General features: G+C 38.5%; 1 protein-coding gene across 3 annotated transcripts in view; it reads left to right on the forward strand.

Moving 5' to 3' along the window:
- Positions 1 to 5,000, forward strand: part of LOC145460327 (somatostatin receptor type 5-like) — a 73,312-nt gene that overhangs the window by 53,852 nt on the left and 14,460 nt on the right. The gene's annotated exons all lie outside the window — the stretch shown is intronic.

The following is a 5,000-nucleotide window of genomic DNA, read 5'->3' on the forward strand; positions in this document are numbered from 1 at the left end:
CTTAAACAGCACATCGCTTGCGTCGTTTAATGCTGTACAGGACATCGAGTGGTAGGAGAAATGGAGGTGATGTAGTATCTTGGTGTTTGAATGGCTCAAAAAGATTGTTGCTGTTTGTGATAGAGGGAAGGTAAGAGTGTTTGGTTTTGGCATCCGATTATTGCTGAAGTTTTAGTTGTGCGTTCTGCGGGAAGTTGAAAATAGCCTATTTTTCGTATCTGGTGTAGACTGACTTGTGCTTATTTCTCATATCTCTGGCTTTTCACAAGTAGCTCTGTGTCCATTTATATCAGATACAAAACACGAACTTCGTTCGCTAAATTTTACAGTTTTTGCTTGATGTCAAATGTGGGTCAAATTTACGAGAAAAACTGGGACCTGAGGGGGTGATGGAGAGTGGATCTCATATCTCCTATACCAAAACATTTGAAGAGCAAACTTTAGTATATTTATCCATAAGTCAACCTAACCTATCTATGATGTTGGTATGGAATAATTTGGCTGACTCCCATCTTTGACCACCTGCCCGGTTTTCTCAGACAATAACTCTTAAGAGTGTTCAATAAGGGATTCTTTTCTATAAAAGTTTCTATCTGCTCAAGATATATTTGTTAATGTGAAATGTCTGGCACGTTCTCACGGGCGGAGAATATCAGCTAATATCGAGGATGTATGCGTTTCTCTGCATAACGCTTGGTTTAAACAGTTGTTCACTTAAAAATCGTTCTGTCATATAGTGTAGAGATAAATACAAAGGTCTTGTGGCTTCTCTCGCTTCTCTCTAGGAAGGAAAAAACAAACTCTCCTTCGCCATCAATCTTTGTAAAAGTTAGAATTTTAATATATCGAAATTGGCATATTAACACTTACGGCAACCGTTGACAACGGCGAACAATAGTTTGCACCAAATTGAATAAATCTGACTATTTAGATGCATTGTTAATATACCATTTGCTGGTGTCAGTTTTTACTCGTGGATATGCCTACATCCACGGGATACTGAATGGGGTTTTGCATGCAAATGAGTCACCTACTCATTTGTAACAGTAGGACATACTGGATAAGAGCACAGTTGGTAATATTTGCACTAATGTTAGGCCTAGTTCAAACTACCGACATAACTACGTATTCGCTTTATGTCGGTAATGAGAACATATTCGACCTATAAAGATATCACAAAACTATCAGTTTTTGCTTTCCTTATGTCGTTTTGTTCATTCTGTTTTGTTGCTAATGAGGCCCTGTTAGGGGTAAATTCCGACAAGCGACACGGCCTTGAAACGGCGACATGGGTGCTATGTTTTGGCGACGAACGACAGAATGCAGTGATTGTTTTAAATGTCTGAGTTGAAGTGAAGATGCATTTCCAGAGTTTTAAATGTGTTTTCCTCTCTCACGCGCGATTTCGATGGTTTGTGAAACCCAGACTTTCTTAAATATGCTAAAACGTCCACATCGAATAAATCGAGTCCGTCATTGCTGAGTATTTTTTCTCACTCTCAGCTGAGTGAGCAGTGCCCTAAAATGCCTAACAACACGCTTGAGGAAAAAGGAAAGAGATCTTCGATAGTCGGCTTCATATTTTTATTCGTGGGTCACCAGTAAAAGAATATGAAGCTGTATTATCAACTAGGAGAAGAGAGACGGGGGAAAGCTGCCAAGGTCTTCTCAGTAGAAGGTAAGGGTTACGCCAAATTCAAAGGAAGATCATCGAAAGGAGAGATTATCTGATTCAGGCTGTTGAGAGTTAAAGAACGGTTGTTAAACATAAACTTGGTAAAAATAGTCATAGATTCGATTGTACTTTAGGTCCAAATACTGACTGGAAAAAGGCTGAAAATTGCAATTCTAAGAGTCTAAATTTCAAAATTTCCCGGAGGAGCATGCCCCCACATCCCCTAGGAGGTTAGCAATTTCAGCGCTCGAAAGCATGCCCAAGCCCTTGGAAAGCATGCCCCCAATATGCCCCTCAGCGTGCCCCCAGAATGCGTGTATCTTAGTGCCAATCGCTTTCCTACGACATGGGAAAACGAAATTCGAACTTCCAGTTTCTTTTTTCATTTACCCACACCATCGGGAAAGAGAATTCGAACTTTTATTTTCGTTTTTCGTTTTCCTACTACATTGGAAACGAAATTGGAACTTTTTTTTTCGTTTGTCTTTTTCCAGTGACTTCGTACAACAGAATTGCAATAGTCGTTTCCGTTTTTCATGTTCTATTTTCGTAAGACATGTACCATATTTCAAAGTATAAGTATAAGCAGAATCACTTTGGCATGAACGATAAATATGATATTTTGTTGCTGATCATGAATACTTGCATAGGCTTCTGATAATAATTTTATTATTCAATTCCAAAGTGATTTGTTCTTCTTCTCGACTGAGATCGTGGACCACAGGAGCTGTTACTGGGTACCATTAATTAATTTTGCTATGATTAAATTATACCAAGAATTATAAGTAAGCTATGAGTAAGTTATTTAATGTACATGTATTTTGTCTGCACTACACAACCAAACGCATTCAAAGATTATGACACATAGGTGCATTTGTCAGAAAAAGCCAGCATGTCCCAGATATGTTTTAATTGACACACCAGTAGACCATTTCTCAGTTGTCTGTTCAGTGACCTGGCCTTTGAATGGCAGCGAGGCTGGAGGTGACCTTGTTTTGATAATGACCTCACTGTTTTTGTTGTGTAAATCAAGTTGTTCTTATGCTAACTAGTTGGCATTTACATGAGAAAAGCAGAGAGGTCTGTGTCAAAGCAAGGTCAGCTCCAGCCTCACTTGTAGTCATAGGCCAGTCAACTAAGTACACAACTGTAAAATGGCCTATTAAAGATAATTTACAGCAAAATGGATAAACAATGCATTAAGAGTGATTTTCTGAGAGTGTCGAGAATCGGGAGACACTAACGAAAAATCGAGTTTTCGTTTATTTCGCCAAAACATACCTTTGGGTGAACTTATTCATGGAAAAATAGTTTAAAGTTCCAAAAATTTATTTTACGGCCAAAATTTGAGAAAGTTGGAAATTCGCATATAATGGCGGTTTTCGCGGCTTAAAATGTTCAGAATTTCACGCTTCTTTACGAAAACAGCGGGGGCGTAAAAACAATCCTATGAAAACAAAACTTGGCTCAAATATTATTTCATTCTTATACTTTAAAATCGTGTAATAAGTTTCTTGAAGTTTTGTTTGTAGCTTTGTAACGAAGGGTATTTTGTACAGCCGCCATATATGTCTCTTGCCAAGGAACAAATAAAGGCCAACTTTGACTAGTGCAAATGGCCTCTGGTATATATCATTTGGTCAAAATATCTACATTTTAGGAAACCTTGGTTATTGTTTTTTTTTTTTTTTTTTTCACCCGAAAAGGTATAGCTCTGGGAATTAAAATGTTCTCCGTCAGTAAAATAAAATGTTACGGCATGTAAGCGAGTTCAAATTTATACAAATCACAAGTTTATTCTTTGGAAGTCAACGGTTTAAAACAGGAAACAACGACTCACCGTTACTTACGTTCCTTCTGCTGCTATACAAACGATTTTAACTTCCCAGTGTCCTTGTGGGCTGTTCTGTAAAATATTTCCAGTAAAACAGCGAGCATAAACGGCCATAAAATTAAACAAGGCCGACAATGTTTATATTTGAGATGAGACACTGAGTGGCACACAAAGTCCTGGCTGTTTTCATCGTCTTGCTCAGTCGAGAGTCCTTTAAAAATATGATAGAATATTCGCTTCAAACCGAAGCAAATTGGTTTCTGATATCCATATGCCTCATGTTGACTCATGAGTAAATAAATCAGTCCCCGTACATTGAATTAACCACTCGACTGACCTCTGAGGTCAGGAGGTCACCTGATATGTCATTATGTTACTTTTCCCCGGTTTCACATTACACGCGTAACGCCGTATTTGAGGACGCTCACGCGAAAATTTTCCAGTCGATAGATTTTTTCTTAATTTTTACGGCAGTCAGATAAAAAAGAAGAAAGAAATGGGGGTCACCGGCTTCGTTTCAGAGATAAAGCTTGTAGAAAACGACCTGATTTTGAAAATTCAGCATGGTCTACAGGGGTTTACAGTTAAAAATATCGAATGTGAGTCAAAGGAGGCAAACCATCTTACTGGATAAAGCAGTGACTATCCGGGTCAGATCTCCAGAAACCGTCAGTTACACGGATTAATAAGTGGAGATGAATAACGCCCTTGGCAGTGAATGCGTTATTTAGAGGCACGGAAGGAACGAGCTGAATACGCAAATCTCACGCGAAAAAAACAAAAAAAGCTTTGCTCTCGCTGTTCGTATACCACCAGCCTTTGCTAACTAAAACGGAACAGCCTTGGTTTCTGTGTTTTAGTCATTTCAGTCACTTATGACGCTCAATTTTGCTCTTATGATTAGGTTTTAGAAGTAGCGCTAATCCACCCCCACCCCACTCCCAAGAAAAATAATTTCAAAAGTCGATCGTGACGGCTAACACTCCCGAAAGTAGACTGCATGAATTGTGTTGAGAGGTACTAGCCTGCGAACAGGCATATATTGGAGAAGAGAAAGTAGGAACGGAAACAGGGAATTAGAAGTGCCACCCAAGCCTGTTCGCCTTAAACGAATCTACCTGGACATACTTAAAAAAGCCATATTACCATTAAAACGGATCAACTCTGTGCTGCTGTAACTGAGGATCATGTGTTAAATGTTTGTTTAATTTTTCACACAAAATGTCATGCTGCTCTTGACAGATATCGCAATAACTTTATAAGGAAGTGAACATGTTTGATTTGCATTAACAAGCGCAACTTAAAACTATCAAGAGTACAACTTCAACCAGTAAGTAATAAATGTCTGACACTTTTTTGACGCCTTCAACGACACAGGTAAATATTGAACCTCCGCAAGATATGTGATTGTAAAGTTTTACAGTAATCAAATGAGAAGGAATGTCTTCAAATATGGCCGGAATAGTAAATTGAACGGTATATTTGGAAAGA

Source organism: Orbicella franksi, chromosome 11 (assembly GCF_964199315.1).
Source record: "Orbicella franksi chromosome 11, jaOrbFran1.1, whole genome shotgun sequence".
Classification (NCBI taxonomy): domain Eukaryota; kingdom Metazoa; phylum Cnidaria; class Anthozoa; order Scleractinia; family Merulinidae; genus Orbicella; species Orbicella franksi.